The following is a 17774-nucleotide window of genomic DNA, read 5'->3' as shown; positions in this document are numbered from 1 at the left end:
CATTTACTGCTACTCCACTGTACCGCCCACAGCGTAGGTTTCAGTTAAATATATAATAGTGGGCTGGCTAATAAAGGGCCAATGTTCACATGTAATGGACTTCATTCACACAGTCCAGCATGGGTAAAGCCCTTCCCACCAGTGAGCACATCCACGTGGAGTGCTGTAGCAGGAAAGCAGCATCCATCATCAAGAACCCCCACCACCCAGGTCATGCTCTCTTCTTGCTGCTGCCATCAGGAACCTCAGGGCTCACACCACCACGTTCAGGGACAGTTTTTATCTCTCAACTTTCAACTGTCAACAGTTTTTATCTTTCATTTTTGTATTTGCAGTTTGTTGACTTTTGCACTTTGATTGTTTATTTGCCTTGTTTTGTGTGGGTTTTCATTGATTACATTGTGTTTCTTTATAATCATTGTGTATGTCTGTAGGAAAGTGAATCTCAGGGTGGCATATTGTTGTTTATTTAATATTTCAGTAGGATTTTTTAATTGATTTTTAATGCATTTTCTACAACACTACAAATAAAAAAAACCCAAAACAAAGTAGAAAATTAGTACAGTGCAAGATAAACATACAATAGTAATATAATACAAAATAAGATAATTGAGAAAGTACCCAAGTTGAAGTCATGCAAAGTTAGTGTCCTTCCCAAGCCCCACAACAAAAACAAACTCCAGACCAGCCAAAACAAAATGTAGAAAATATAAATCAGAACATTCAAACCCCCAAAACTGTAAATACACTTGAAAACAGAAGATAATAATGCCTACTACCAAAAAAAAGAGCTGAAAGCAAGGGACTGAAAAAAAAACTTAATTAAGAGGAAAATTATGAAAATACTCAATAAAAGGTCCCCAGACCTTATGAAACTTTATATCCGAATTAAGAATTGAATAATGGATTTTTTCAAGGTCTAAACAGGACATGATATTGTTGCCATTGAGCATGCGTGGGTGGGGCAACATCTCTCCATCTAAGGAGGATTAGACGTCTAGCCAGGAGAGAAGCAAAAGATAATATTTGACATTTAGTCAAACTCAAGCGTATATCTGTCTCACCCAAGAAACCAAACAGAGCAATTAAAGGGTTAGGTTCTAAGTGGTCATTCAGAATACAGGATAAGGTTATAAAAACATCTTTCCAAAATCTCTCTAAGCTAGGACAGGTCCAGTACATATGAATAAGAGAAGCCTCGCCACTTTTGCATTTATCACAAAGAGGACTGATATTAGGGTAAAATCGAGATAATTTAGATTTGGACATATGGGTTCTATGAACAATCTTAAACTGTAAAAGGCAGTGGCGAGCACAAAGAGAGATTGAATTAACCGATTTGAGAATCGAGTCCCAAATCTCATCAGATAAAGGGATATTTAAGTCATGCTCCCAAGCCATTCTAATTTTATCCACAGGGGCACGCCGTGAGGATACTAATTTATCACGGATAAAGGATATTAAGCCTTTACCCAGTGTATTAATAGAAAGAAAGAAATCCATAGCATTTTTCTCAGGCATTTCAGGGAAGTTGGGAATTAAAGGATTGATAAAGTGTCTGATTTGGAGATATCTAAAGAAATGGGCATTAGGCAGATTGAACTTAGCAGAGAGCTGTTGAAAGGATGCGAAGTTATTATCGATAAAAAGATCTTCAAAATGTCTAATACCCTTTCTATACCAATCATAGAATGTTGAATCATATATATAGTAGGTAGAAAAAGATGATTATGTAAGATAGGACTAGAAAGGGAGAAACCATAAAAACCATAAAATTTCCTAAACTGAGCCCATATTCGCAAAGTGTGTCTAACAAGAGGATTAGCAATTAGTCTAGACAAACTACTAGGGAGTGCAGATCCAAGAAGTGCAGAAGTAGAGAGATCAGTAGGATTTGAGTAATATTGTAAACATGTTGTTAATTAAGTATTCTTGATTTGTTTAAATAATTCACTATGGGTTACATGTAAAAATATGTGAATTGCCTGCATCAAAATGCTACCACATGATTTGTGCACACCTCAATTAAAGTAAAAACAAATTAAACTGGCATTTCTTTTCCTTTCAATTAATTTTATGCTTTGGAGTTACAAAATATAACAGTGGCGACAAGGTATCTTTAAAATGAACCTAAGATGGTTACCATCCTGTTGAAATGCAGAGAGATGTTCAAGTTAAAGAAAAACACAGTGAGAAATGGCTGAGTTTTTTAAAAAAGCACTGCATGTACAGAGGCAATTGGGTTAAATAAAGACAGTAAAAGAAAGAATTCATGGGTTCATAAACAGTGAAAACTGGGTGATAATAATCATAAATAAAAAGAGCAGAAATGACTGGCTACATGGGAAAGATTGATGCATTTGATTACACAGTGGAAAACTGGATTTAGTATACTGAACAGATTGAGCAATATTATAAAGCAAGTTAAATAGCCAATGAGAAAAAAGTACTAATTTTGCTGAGTGCATTGGGTTTAAAGGCATACAGTTTGCTTCAAAGTTTATCTGCTCCAAACAAACCAGCTAAAAGTAGTTTTGTTGATATCATGGTTGTAATGCAGGAACATTTAAACTCCAAGCCATTGTTGATTTCAGAATGCTTTAGGTTTCAGAACCAGAATCAAAAGGAATGGGAGTCCATTATTGCAGATGTGGGATTGCCTGAGCACCTTCAGTCCTTTAAAGGACTGCAATACCTGCGTCTCAATATCACCAAGACCAAGGAGATGGTGGTGGACTTTAGGAGATCTAGGCCTCATATGGAGCCAGTGATTATTAATGGAGAATGTGTGGAGCAGGTTAAGACCTACAAGTATCTGGGAGTACAGTTAGACAAGAAGCTAGACTGGACTGCCAACACAGATGCCTTGTGCAGGAAGGTACAGAGTCGACTGTACTTCCTTAGAAGGTTGGCGTCATTCAATGTCTGTAGTGAGATGCTGAAGATGTTCTATAGGTCAGTTGTGGAGAGCGCCCTCTTCTTTGTGGTGGTGTGTTGGGGAGGAAGCATTAAGAAGAGGGACGCCTCACGTCTTAATAAGCTGGTAAGGAAGGCGGGCTCTGTCGTGGGCAAAGTACTGGAGAGTTTAACATCGGTAGCTGAGCAAAGGGCGCTGAGTAGACTACGGTCAATTATGGAAAACTCTGAACATCCTCTACATAGCACCATTCAGAGACAGAGAAGCAGTTTCAGCGACAGGTTACTATCGATGCAATGCTCCTCAGACAGGATGAAGAGGTCAATACTCCCCAATGCCATTAGGCTTTACAATTCAACCGCCAGGACTTAAGAACTTTTTAAAAGCTATTATTAATGCTTTTTGAGATAGTGATTTAGATGCATATCATATTTTTTACTGAGTTAAGTATTGTATGTTATTAGTTTTGCTACAACAAGTGTATGGGACATTGGAAAAAAAGTTGAATTTCCCCATGGGGATGAATAAAGTATCTATCTATCTATCTATCTATCTAATATCAAAAAGAACACTAATTTGCATATTGTTGATGAAAATTCAGATAATGATGAGAGTGAAACAAGACTGGGTAACCTTGCGATTCACAATGTAAAAACTAACAAGAGACAAGTAATATGGCTTACATGAGAAATGAACAGCAAATTAATTAAAGTGGAATTGGACAATGGCTCAACAGTTTCAGTCATTCTTATTTTTCAGTCATTCGGTCAATGGGTTATTTCTTCAGTAGTTTGATCAGGGCATGACTGCACAAGTGCATGGACATCAGCCAGATAGAACAGTGAGATGTGTTAAAGAGGAGACAGCTTTATAAAGCGGGTGTCAGAGACAGAGTAGGAAGGCTTTGGCTCAACCAGGCTTAGGCATTAACTGGTCGAGGCAGGGTAGGTTATCTGTGTAGAATACAGACAGGAAATGTGTTTGAGACTGGTGTTCTGTGCTTGGTGTCAGATGTGGGAAGTCCTGGAAACTCCCAGCCTCCTGGACAACCACATCTGCGTCAGGTGCTTTGGGTTGCAGCTCCTGAGGGACCACGTTAGGGAACTGGAGATGCAGCTCAATGACCTTCTTCAGGTCAGGGAGAGTGAGGAGGTGATAGAGAGGAGCTATAGGCAGGTGGTCACACCTGGACCTGGGGAGAGGGATAAATGGGTAACAGTCAGGAGGATGAAGGGCAGGAGTCAGAGGCTCGAGAGTACCCCTGTGGCTGTCCCCCTTGACAATAAGTACTCCTGTTGAGTACTGTTGGGGGGGACAGTCCAACTGGGGGAAGCAACAGTGGCCATGCCTCTGGCACAGGGTCTGGCCCTGTGGCTCAGAAGGGTAGGGAAGGGAAGGGGAAGGCAGTAGTGATAGAGGACTCTATAGTTAGGGGGTCAGACAGGCGATTCTGTGGACGCAGGAAAGAAACACGGATGGTAGTTTGCCTCCCAGGTGCCAGGATCTGGGATGTTTCTGATTGCATCCACAATATGATGAGGTGGGAAGGAGAACAGCCAGAGGTTGCGGTACATATTGGCACCAATGACATAAGTAGGAAAGGGGAGGAGGTCCTGAAGACAGACTACAGGGAGTTAGGAAGGAAGTTGAGAAGCAGGAACACAAAGGTAGTAATCTCGGGATTACTGCCGGTGCCACGAGTCAGTGAGTATAGGAATAGAGTGCAGGATAAATGTGTGGCTGAGGGATTGGAGCAGGGGGCAGGGATTCAGATTTCTGGATCATTGGAACCTCTTCTGGGGCAGGTGTGACCTGTACAAAAAGGATGGGTTGCACTTGGATCCCAGGGGGACCAATATCCTGGCGGGGAGGTTTACTAAGGCTATTAGGGAGAGTTTAAACTAGAATTACTGGGGGGCGGGAACCAAACTGAAGAGACAGAGGAAGAGGCACTTGGCTCACAAATAGTGAAAACTTGGAGACAGTGCGAGAGAAGGAATAGACAGGTGATGTACTCTGACCAATGGTTTGAGATGTGTCTATTTTAATGCAAGGAGTATCATGAACAAAGCAGATGAGCTTAGAGCATGGATCAGTACTTGGAGCTATGATGTTGTGGCCATTACAAAGACTTGGATGGCTCAGGGACAGGAATGGTTACTTAGAGTGCCAGGCTTTAGATGTTTAGATGTTTCAGAAAGGACAGGGAGGGAGGCAAAAGAGGTGGGGGTGTGGCACTGTTGATCAGAGATAGTGTCACAGCTGCAGAGGAGGAGGAAGACATGGAGGGATTGTTTACGGAGTCTCTGTGGGTGGAAGTTAGGAACAGGAAGGGGTCAATAACTCTACTGGGTGTTTATTATAGACCACCCAATATTAACAGGGATATCGAGGAGCAGATAGGGAGACAGATCCTGGAAAGGTGTAATAATGACAAAGTTGTTGTGGAGGGAGATTTTAATTTCCCAAATATGGATTGGCATCTCCCTAGAGTGAGGGGTTTAGATGGGGTGGAGTTTGTTAGGTGTGTTCAGGAAGGTTTTCTGACACATTATGTAGATAAGCCTACAAGAGGAGAGGCTGTACTTGATCTGGTATTGGGAAATGAACTGATCAGGTGTCAGATCTCTCAATGAGAGAGCATTTTGGAGATAGTGATCACAATTCTATATGATAGCTTTGGAAAGGGATAGGAACAGACAAGTTTGTAAAGTGTTTAATTGGAGTAAGGGGAAATATGAGGCTATCAGGCAGGAACTCCGAAGCATAAATTGGAAACGGATCTTCTCAGGGAAATGTACGGAAGAAATGTGGCAAATGCTCAGGGGATATTTGCATGAAGTTCTGCATAGGTACATTCCAATGAGACAGGGAGAGGATGGTAGGGTACAGGAACCGTGGTTTACAAAGGCTGTTGTAAGTCTAGTCAAGAAGAAATGAAGAGCTTACAAAAGGTTCAAAAACTAGGGAATGATAGAGATCTAGGAGATTATAAGGCTAACAGGAAGGAGCTTAAGAATGAAATTAAAAGAGCCAGAAGGGGCCACGAGAAGGCCTTGGCAGACAGGATTAAAGAAAACCCCAAGGCATTCTACAAGTATGTGAAGAGCAAGAGGATAAGACGTGAAAGAATAAGACCTATCAAGTGTGACAGTGGGGAAGTGTGTATGGAACCGAAGGAAATAGCAGAGGTGCTTAAAGAATACTTTATCCCCACCTCGGTTACTCAGACCACATCTCTGCTATGTTAATCCGAGCATACAGGCCACTCATCAGGCACTCCAGACCAGTCCAGAAGCAGGTAAAAACCTGGCCAGCAGGAGCCATCTCTGCTCTTCAAGACTGCTTTGAGCACACTGGTTGGCACATGTTCAGGGAGGCTGCAACCGATGGTGACTCTACCAACTTAGAGGAGTACACAGCATCAGTGACCAACTACATCAGCAAGTGCATTGATGCTGTTACTCTGTCCAAGACCATCACTATACGTGCTAACCAGAAGCCGTGGATGAACGCGGAGGTGCGTGGGCTGCTGAGGACCCATGACTCCGCCTTCAGAGCAGGTGAAAAGGCAGCTCTAACAACAGCAAGGGCCAAACTGTCCCAAGCCATCAGAGGGGCAAAGCGTGCACATGCCCAGCGAATCTACAGCCACTTCCAGGACAGCGGCAACATGCAGCGCATGTGGAAGGGCATCCAGGACATCACCAATTACAAGACAACATCACCGGACTGTGCGGGTGATGCCTCCTTCCCAGATGAGCTGAACAACCTCTACGCTCGTTTTGAGGTGGAAAATGATGTGGCGGCGATGAAGTCCGCCCCTCCTCCAAATGACCAGGAGCTGTGTCTCACGGTGGCCAATGTGAGAAGAACCCTCTGCAGGGTCAACCCACGGAAGGCTGCTGGACCAGACAACATCCCTGGTAGAGTGCTCAGAGGATGTGTAGACCAGCTAGCAGATGTTCTCACTGACATCTTCAACATCTCCCTGAGGAGCACCACCATTCCAACGTGCTTCAAGGCCGCCACCATCGTCCCCGTGCCGAAGAAGCCTTCAGTGCCCTGCCTCAATGACTACCGACCCGTTGCACTTACATCCATCATCATGAAGTGTTTCGAGAGGCTCGTCATGAGGCATATCAAGACCCTGCTGCCCCCCTCACTGGACCCCCTGCAGTTCACGTACCGTCCCAACCGCTCAACAGACGACGCCATTGTCATCACCATCCACCTGGCCCTAACCCACCTGGACAAAAAAGACACATACGTTCGGATGCTGTTCATAGACTTCAGTTCAGCATTCAACACAATCATCCCTCAGAAACTGATTGGAAAGCTGAGCCTACTGGGCCTGAACACCTCCCTCTGTAACTGGATACTAGACTTCCTGACTGGGAGACCTCACTCAGTCCGGATTGGGAGCAGCATCTCCAACACCATCACACTGAGCACGGGGCCTCCCCAGGGTTGTGTGCTCAGTCCACTGCTGTTCACTGTGCTGACCCACGACTGTGCTGCAACACACAGCTCGAACCACATCATCAAGTTCGCTGATGACACGACCGTGGTGGGTCTCATCAGCAAGAACGATGAGTCAGCTTACAGAGAGGAGGTGCAGCGGCTAACGGACTGGTGCAGAGTCAACAACCTGTCTCTGAATGTTAACAACAGAAATGGTTGTTGACTTCAAGAGGGCATTCTCCACTGAACATTGATGGCTCCTCCATAGAGACCGTTAAGAGCATCAAATTTCTTGGTGTTCGCCTAACGGAGAATCTCACCTGGTCCCTCAACACCAGCTCCATAACAAAGAAAGCCCAGCAACGTTTCTACTTTCTGTGAAGGCTGAGGAAAGTCCATCTCCCACCCCCATCCTCATCACATTCTACAGGGGTTGTATTGAGATCATCCTGAGCAGCTGCATCACTGCCTGGTTCGGAAATTGCACCATCTCGGATTGCAAGACCCTGCAGCGGATAGTGAGGTCAGCTGAGAAGATCATCGGGGTCTCTCTTCCCGACATTACAGACATTTACACTACACACTGCATCCGCAAAGCAAACAGCATTATGAAGGACCCCACGCCCCCCTCATACAAACTTTTCTCCCTCCTGCCATCTGGGAAAAGGCACTGGAGCATTCAGGCTCTCACAACCAGACATTGTAACAGTTTCTTCCCCCAAGCCATCAGACTCCTCAATACCCAGAGTCTGGACTGACACCAACTTACTGCCCTCTACTGTGCCTATTGTCTTGTTTATTATTTATTGTAATGCCTGCACTGTTTTGTGCACTTTATGCAGTCCTGGGTAGGTATGTAGTCTAGCGCAGTTTTTTTCTGTGCTGTTTTTACGTAGTCTAGTGTAGTTTTGTGTTGTTTCATGTAGCACCATGGTCCTGGAGGAACGTTGTTTCATTTTTTACTGTGTACTGTACCAGCAGTTATGGTCGAAATTACAATAAAAAGTGACTTGACTAGACTTGACAGTATTCACTACGGAAAAGGATCTTGGCGATTGTAGGGATGACTTACAATGGACTGAAAAGCTTGAGCATGTAGATATTAAGAAAGAGGATGTGCTGGAGCTTTTGGAAAGCATCAAGTTGGATAAGGACTGGACGAGATGTACCATAGGCTACTGTGGGAGGCGAGGGAGTAGATTGCTGAGCCTCGGGCAATGATCTTTGCATCATCAATGGGGATGGGAGAGGTCCCAGAGGATTGGAAGGTTGTGGATGTTGTTCCCTTATTCAAGAAAGGGAGTAGAGATAGAACAGGAAACTATAGACCAGTGAGTCTTACTTCAGTGGTTGGTAAGTTGATGGAGAAGATCCTAAGAGGCAGGATTTATGAACATTTGGAGAGGCATAATGTGATTAGGAATAGTCAGCATGGCTTTGTCAAAGGCAGGTCATGCCTTACGAGCCTGATTGAATTTTTTGAGGATGTGACTAAACACATTGATGAAGGAAGAGCAGTAGATGTAGTGTATATGGATTTCAGCAAGGCATTTGATAAGGTACCCCATGCAAGGCTTATTGAGAAAATAAGGAGGCATGGGATCCAAGGGGGCATTGCTTTGTGGATCCAGAACTGTCTTCCCCACAGAAGGCAAAGACTGGTTGTAGATGGGTTATATTTTGCATGGAGGTCAGTGACCAGTGGTGTGCCTCAGGAATCTGTTCTGGGACCCTTACTCTTCGTGATTTTTATAAATGACCTGGATGAGGAAGTGGAGGGATGGGTTAGTAAATTTGCTGATGACACAAAGGTTGGAGGTGTTGTGGATAGTGTGGAGGGCTGTCAGAGGTTACAGCGGGACATTGATTTATACAAAACTGGGCTAAGAGGTGGCAGATGGAGTTCAACCCAGATAAGTGTGAAGTGGTTCATTTTGGTAGGTCAAATATGATCACAGAATATAGTATTAATGGTGAGACTCTTGGCAGTGTGGAGGATCAGAGGGATCTTGGGGTCCGAGTCCATAGGACACTCAAAGCTGCTGCGCAGGTTGACTCTGTGATTAAGAAGGTATACAGTGCATTGGCCTTCATCAATCGTGGGATTGAGTTTAAGAGCCGAGAGGTAATGCTGCAGCTATATAGGACCCTGGTCAGACCCCACTTGGAGTACTGTGCTCAGTTCTGGTCGTCTCACTACAGGAAGGATGTGGAAACTGTAGAAAGGGTGCAGAGGAGATTTACAAGGATGTTGCCTGGAATGGGGAGCATGCCTTTTGAGAATAGGTTGAGTGAACTCAGTCTTTTCTCCTTGGAGCGACAGAGAGTGAGAGGTGACCTGATACAGGTATATAAGATGGTGAGAGGCATTGATGGTGTGGATAGTCAGAGGCTTTTTCCCAGGACTGACATGGCTAGCACGAGAGAGCACAGTTTTAAGGTGTTCGGAAGTAGGTACAGAGGAGATGTCAGGGGTAAGTTTTTTACACAGAGAGTGGTGAGTGCATGAAATGGGCTGCGAACAGCAGTGGTGGAGGTGGATACGATAGGGTCTTCTAAGAGACTCCTGGATAAGTACATGGAGCTTAGAAAAATAGAGGGCTATGGCTAACTCTTGTTAATTTCTAAGGTTAGGACATGTTCAGCACAGCTTTGTTGGCAAAAGGGCCTGTATCATGCTATAGGTTTTCTATGTTTTTATTCCACAAAATGAGTTTGAATGGCATTTCAGAGATACTAAACTGAAGGCAGCAGATACACAACTAAGAATTTATATGGGAGAAAAGATAACTCTTTGAGAATGACATCCACAACAGTGAAATTCACCAACCAACAAGCCAATTTGGGCTTCTATGTGGTAAAAACAGGACGACCGAGATTGTGAGGATATGAATGGCTGAGACAACTATAATTTAATTGGAGATTCCTCCGTCATTTGCATGCCACATCCACTGTAATAGAGACAACTGAAAGTGAATTACGAAGGGTGCTGGATGATGCCACCATTGTCTCCATGCTGTATAGCATGAACTCTTTCTGCCCAACAGAGGGCAAATGGGTGCTGGTGCCAACCCCTGTCCTCTGGTTGGAAAGCTTGTTAGACCAAGGAAGGACCGTGCTGCTCAGAGGAATTGTGAAGGTGATGAAAGCAGTGGTCTGGCTACAGCAGCGTTTGTAGCAAACATATCTGAGTAAGCTTCTGATATGATAATTAGGCAGTTCGTTTTGAAATGTGACTTTGTTTTAAGCTGGAAAAGAGTTCAAGGAACTTCAGGAATGTTGCAGGCATTTGGTTTTTGTAAGAATAAAGAACTAGAATCTACTCTGTGTGCATTAAGGTTATTGCATGAACTTCAAGTGGGAAATAAAAAGCTGCTTGTAAACGTAGATGCAAAGACCAAAATCCAGCTGGATAAATGGAAGGCCTAACATGAAGGAGATATGAAAACAAAGGATTTGTCAGATGATGTTGTGGATGAAGAAGCCAAGAGCAGAGATCAGATCGTAAAGGAAGCAATAGGAGGATTAACAAGAGAATACTCCGGAGAACTAAATGCACCTTCCCAAGATCAGGATGCACAAACTTGAAGAGAAAGGAAGGTCAAGAAAGGTGGCTATCGCTGTCAGAATCACTTCATTCAGTCTCCCAGTCAACTCCTACAATAATCACATAGAAGGCCTCAGAAGCTGAGATTGTCTCACAGCCACACGTAACACATCAAGCAAAATGACCTCCCTTGTCAGGAAAGACATTGTCCCACAGGAGTAAGAAATCCTCCACAGTGATTAAATCTTTAGGCTTCAATGGGACAAATTATAATTTACTATGCTGTGGATGTCTGTATAGTAGTTGCATTATGTAGTTGCACTGTGTATATAGTTGAGATGCATTCTATTGAGTTGGAGTTTATAGGTAAGCAAGGTGGAGAGTTGTGTATTTAATATTTCAGTAGTATTTGAATAATATTGTAAATATGTTGATTAAGCATTTTAGTTGCTTAAATAATTCATTATGTGTTATACATAAAAATATGTGAATTTCATACATCATGACACCAGCATGTGATACATGCGCGCTTTGCTTAAAGTAAACACAAACTAAGACTCGCATCGCTCAGCCCTAATGTTTTCCTTTGGATTAGTTTAATACTTTGGAGTTACAAAACATGACATATATGGTGACATGCATGTACATTGATAATAAATTTGTGCTTTTGTACACTGTAAACCAAGTAATAATCTACATAGAGCAGGTCAATGTGAAAACCTGGCTCTCTGTTGTCAATGCTCTGACCTGACCTTCCCAAGTGAATGCTCAAGCCCAGGATCAACGTAAAGACAGTAAAACAGCTGAAGACAAAGGGAAATTACACTGATCACACTAGCCCTGAGAAATAATGGCAAAGGACAGGCACAGAGGAAGAAGGAAATTGCTCGACTTCCTTTTGGATAATGACAGAGAAAGGAAAATAAAGGAGAGCTAAGGGAACGGGATTTCAAGTAAAACATTGTTGAAAATGGGATTTCCTTCTTAAAGGGATCATGACAGCTTATACTTACTTATTAACACACACAAAATGTTGGAGGAACTCAACGGGTCAAGATAAGGATTAACAGTCAATGTTTCAGACCGAGACTCTTGATCAGGACTTGGCTTTATATTCTTATTATTATTTTTACTCAATAATGCTCCCTGTTTGAATATTCAAGACTGTAGATTTAAAATTCTAGATTCTAGATTCTTTAATGTCATATCTGGCACACAAGTGTAAAGGAGAACCAAATAATTGTTATTCTGGATCCAAGGTTCAAAGTTCATAGTTCAAAATAAAAGTACATATACTGTGTGTCAGCATATGCATCCCTGAGATTAATTTTCTTGTGGTCATACTCAATTAACCAATAACCATAATAAAACCAATGAAAGACCATACAAACATGGTGGACAGCCAGTAGGCAAAAGACAATAAGCTGTGCAAATACAAAAAAAGGTCCAGGTTATTAACACAAAAATATAAAAAATACATAATAAAAGACCGACAAATTTAAGATAATAAAATACAAAATGCCAAGAAATCCAAAACCAATCCAACACTTTCCCGGAATCTGTAGCAGTTTAACACAATCTGATTACTTACACAGGCACAAACAAATGGCAAACATCATTCATCAAAATCTTGTTTTAAAATACAAACTCATAAATGAAATCACATCTTACTATAAATACGAGCCTGCTCGAGTTTTAGAGTCAGAATACCATTATAACTGATGAGTTATTCCGGACAGGACAATCCATAATTACTGTCTGGACGTAATAATACAGGATAAGCAAGCAAGGACAACTTATTTAATACTAAACATGACGAGAATTGTCCGAAAGTTCCTAGCAATTGACAAATGAGTGTGCTTGGATATGACCACAAATTAAGTTTTATCAGCTTGAGTTGAGAAGATAAATAAATAAATAATGGGAAATAATGAATAAAATAATAATAATAGTAACTGAAACTGAGCTGAGAAAAAGTAAATAATAATAATAAATAAGCAATAAATATTGAAAACATGAGATGAAGAGTCCTTGAAAGTGAGTCCCTATGTTGTGGGAACAGTTCACTGATGGGGCAAGTGACATTGAGTGAAGTTATCCTCTCTGGTTCAAGAGCCTGATGGTTGAGGGGTAATAACTCTTCCTGAACCTGGCGGTGTGAGTCCTGAGACTCTTGTACCTACTTCCTGATGGCAGCTGCGAGAAGAGAGCATGACCTGGGTAGTGGGGGTCGCTGATGATGAACGCTGCTTTCTTGCAACAACGTTTTGTGTAAATGGTGGGGAGGTGTTTCCCTGTGAGGGACTGGGCCATATCCATTATTTTTTGTAGGATTTTCTGTACAACGGCATTGGTGTTTCTATATCAGTCTGTGATGCAGCCAGTGAATATTCTGTCCACATCTATAGACCCTTGCCAAAGCTCTAGATCTCATGCCGAATCTTCACAAACTTCTAAGGAAGTAGAGGTGCTGTCGTGCTTTTTTCATAATTGCATTTACTTGTGGGGCCCAGGGCAGTCCTCTGAGATGATCACACTGAGGACGACCTCTGATTCCCCCGATGAGTACTGACTCACCGACCTCTGGTTTCCTCCTTCTGAATGCAACATATCCAAAGCAAAATATTAAAAAACACCCTAAGACAATGAACACAATAACAAAAATTACAATAAATATAAATATATAAGATAGCTTATACACATAGATTGATTGCATATCCATAAAGTAGTGCTAGGCACAGGAGTGTCTGTACGTAAGATGACTCGGACAGCAAATGATAAGGTAGTGGTGAGGGGTGTGGAGTTGTGGATCAGTGGGTGGAGGAGTTGATCAGCCTTACTGCTTGGGAAAAATACTGTTTTTGAGTCTGCTGGCCCTGGCAGGGCTGCTACACGGCCTCCTTCCTGATGGGAGTGGGACAAACAGTTCATGAGCAGGGTGGGTGGGATCCTTCATGATGATACTGACTCTTTTTGGAACAGTCTTCTGACAGGAAAATCCACCCTTGTTGGAACAGATAGTCACTCACTAATAACCACTGTATTTATCAGTTACAAGGATGGTCACTCACTAATGGACACTACATTCCTGATGTAAAGGGATAGTGACTCACTAACAGACACCATATTTATGTTATAAAGGGACAGTTACCCATGGAACCCAACCATATAAGGATACAAGAATGCAGCATAATGAAGCCTCACGCCCCTGGTGACAGGGTTCTAGCCTGACCTCAGGACAATGTTCAAGTTTGCACGTTCTTTTATTTATTCATTTTTTTAGAGATACAGCACTGACTGTAACTTCTTCTGTCGCAGAAGGAGTCCTAACTTGCTAATCAGTTAGAACCTTTTATACAAAGGGTTAAAATACAAGATCATTGAAAGGAGTACATCTATAAAGAGCTTTTCTCTATCTCAGGTTTAACCCCGAGCACTTGGTCAAAATCAGAATCAGGTTTAATATCACTGCTGGATATACTGAAATTTGCAGTTTTGCAGCAACATTACATGCAATACAGAACAATAAAAGACTAGAAATTACAGTAAGAATTGTGTGTGTGTGTGTGTGTGTGTGTGTGTGTAAATTAAATAGGTAGTGCAAAAATAGAGAGAAATACTAATGTGGTAGTGTTCGTGGGTTCGTTGTCCATTCAGAAATGGAGGGGAAGAAGCTGGTCCTGAAACATTTGAGTATGTCTCTTCAAGCTTCTGTACCTCCTTCCTGATAATAGTAACAAGAAGAGAGCATGTCCTGGGTGGTGAGGGGTCATTGTTGATGATGGATGTTGCATTTTGAGGCATCACCTCCTGAATGCTGGAGAGGCTGGTGCCCATGATGGGGGTGGCTGAGTTAACAACCCTCTGCAACTTTTGATAATTAATGATGTAGATGTTGATGTGCTTTCTCTGTTTTAACGTTGAAAAGATGACAGCCGATATCCACATGGCAAATTCCTGCAAACACTAATGTGATAGAGAACAGATAATCTGTTTTACCACAGCAGATAAAGGTTTAAATATTGGCTAAGACTGTGAATACAACAGCCTTTGAACCAGCACCACAGTATTTTTTTAATGTCTACTTAAAAGAAACAGATGCAGGATTAGTTTAATGTTCTGTTAGAAAGATAACACCTCTGAAAATGTAGCACTCTCTCCCTATTGAATGTTTGGATTTAAATTTAAGTCCATCCAGAGCTTACCCTAAATACTGAAAAGGAACAGTGAATTCCCGCAGGAGTCATAGAAACATAGAAAACCTACAGCACAATACAGGCCCTTTGGCCCACAAGGTTGTGCCAAACATATCTCTACCTCAGAAATTACTAGGCTTACATATAGCCCTTTATTTTTCTAAACTCCATGCACCTATCCAAAAGTCTCTTAAAAGACCCTATCGTATCTGCCTCCACCACCATTGCCGACAGCCCATTCCACGCACTCACCACTCTGAGTAAAATACTTACCCCTGATATCTCTTCTGTACCTACTCCCCAGCACCTTAAACCTGTGTCCTCTTGTGGCAGCCATTTCAGCCCTGGGAAAAAGCCTCTGACGATCCACATGATCAATGCCTCTCATCATCTTATACACCTCTATCAGGTCACCTCTCATCCTCCGTCACTCCACGGAGAAAAGGCCAAGTTCACTCAACCTACTCGCATAAGGCATGCTCCCCAATCCAGGCAGCATCCTTGTAAATCTCCTCTGCACCCTTTCTATGGCTTCCACATCTTTCCTGTAGTGAGGTGACCAGAACTGAGCACAGTACTCCAAGTGGGTTCTGACCAGGGTCCTATATAGCTGCAACATTACCCCTTGGCTCCTAAATTCAATTCCATGATTGATGAAGGACAATACACTGTACGCCTTCTTAACCCCTGAGTCAACTTGTGCAGCTGCTTTGAGCGTCCTATGGACTCGGACCCCAAGATCCCTCTGGTCCTCTACACTGCCAAGAGTCTTACCATTAATACTATATTCTGCCATCATATGTGACCTACCAAAATGAACCACTTCACACTTACCTGGGTTGAACTCCATCTGCCACTTCTCAGCCCAGTTTTGCATCCTATCAATGTCCTGCTGTAACCTCTGACAGCCCTCCACACTATCCACAACACCTCCAACCTTTGTGTCATCAGCAAATTTACTAACCCATCCCTCCACTTCCACATCCAGGTCATTTATAAAAATCACAAAGAGTAAGGGTCCCAGAACAGATCCCTGAGGCACTCCACTGGTGACCGAGCTCCATGTAGAACATGACCTGTCTACAACCACACTGGTTTACTGTGGGTAAGCCAGTTCTCGATCCACAAAGCAATGTCCCCTTGGATCCCATGCCTCCTTACTTTCTCAATAAGCCTTGCATGGGGATTCCCAGCCCCTGATCCCCAAATATTTGTTTGTTTTTGCCTAGCAGGAAAATCTGGGCAGGGATGGAATCTCCTCTTGCAAACCACTGGCTAATAGATCATAAAATCCAAGATGAACACAGGGTGGTTACTTAATTAGGTATGCCTGTACATCTGCTCCTTAATGCAAATATCAAATCAGCCGATTGCAAAGTGGCAACTCAATGCATAAAAGCATGCAGACATGGTCAAGGGGCTCAGCTGGTCTTCAAACCAAACATCAGGGTGAGGAAGCAATGTGATCTAAATGACCTTGAATGATTGTTGGTGCCAGATGGGGTGGTTTGAGTATCTCAGAAACTGCTGTTCTCATGGGATTTTCCACACAACAATCTCTAGAGTTTACAGAGAATGGTGCAAGAAACAGAAGGACATACAGATGCAGCAGTTCTGTGAGCAAAATACCTTTTTAATGAGAGATGTCAGAGGAGAATGGTCAGACTGGTTCAAGCTGACAGGAAGGTGACAGTAACTCAAATAACCTTGTGTTTTGACAGTGGTATGCCCAAGAGCATCTCTGAACTTACAACACCATATTGAACCTTAAAGTAGATGGGCTACAGCAACAGAAGACCATAAACATATACTCAGTGGCCACTTTATTCAGTGTAGGGGGTACCTAATAAAGTGGCCACTGAGCATACATTGCGTTGTTGTATGCAAGGTCTTTCCTGAGATTAATATGAAGAAGTGTTTTCCTCACATGTACCCTGGTCTTTTTGATAAGTAATACCTTCCTAACATTGTCAGCTTGTACTCCTTCCCCTCCTCCCACCTTCTCATTCTGGCTTCTTCCCTTTCCCCTTTCCTATCCACTCCTTGGTTCAAAATATCAACTGTTCATTTCCCTCCATAGATGCTGCTTGAGCTGAGTTCCTCCAGCATTTTGTGTGTGTTTCTCCTTGCTAAGATTTCCCCATTATTGTCTTAAGTTCAGAATTTTTCCCAGAGTACAGAGCACAGGAGGTTCCCATCATCCACGCTCCCAATTCCACTAATATGGAATCAATAGAAAAGCATCACTGTCTTTTCAACTACAGCAAAGCTCTTTTATTAATTTAGAGGTATTCCTACCTCTGTTTATGACTGGGCAATGTGGGATGCCTGTTGGCCTCCACTGGTCAGCATTAACCATGGATTTTGCGCCCTAGCAGGAAGTTGATACGCAAGCCAGGGCAGTATGATATTGCCCGTGCAGTAGGTTCTCCCTCTCCACACAGCTGATTGATCCAATACAGTTTGGAATGTTTATCGGTATTTGAAGAAATACTGTTTAGTACCAGCAGCATCACAGGAGCTGCCGGTCAGCGCTGGGATTCTTTAGGGACTACAGATCTGGATTTTTCTGTGGTGTTTGTTCTCATAGCCTTCCCCATGACTGAGTACACTGCGAGGCAGTGGAAGTTTGAGATCAGAGATGAGCCCC

The sequence above is a fragment of the Hemitrygon akajei genome, chromosome 19, assembly GCF_048418815.1.
Source record: "Hemitrygon akajei chromosome 19, sHemAka1.3, whole genome shotgun sequence".
Classification (NCBI taxonomy): Eukaryota; Metazoa; Chordata; class Chondrichthyes; order Myliobatiformes; family Dasyatidae; genus Hemitrygon; species Hemitrygon akajei.
The sequence above is the reverse complement of the archived record's forward strand: the minus strand, read 5'-3'. Positions refer to the sequence as shown.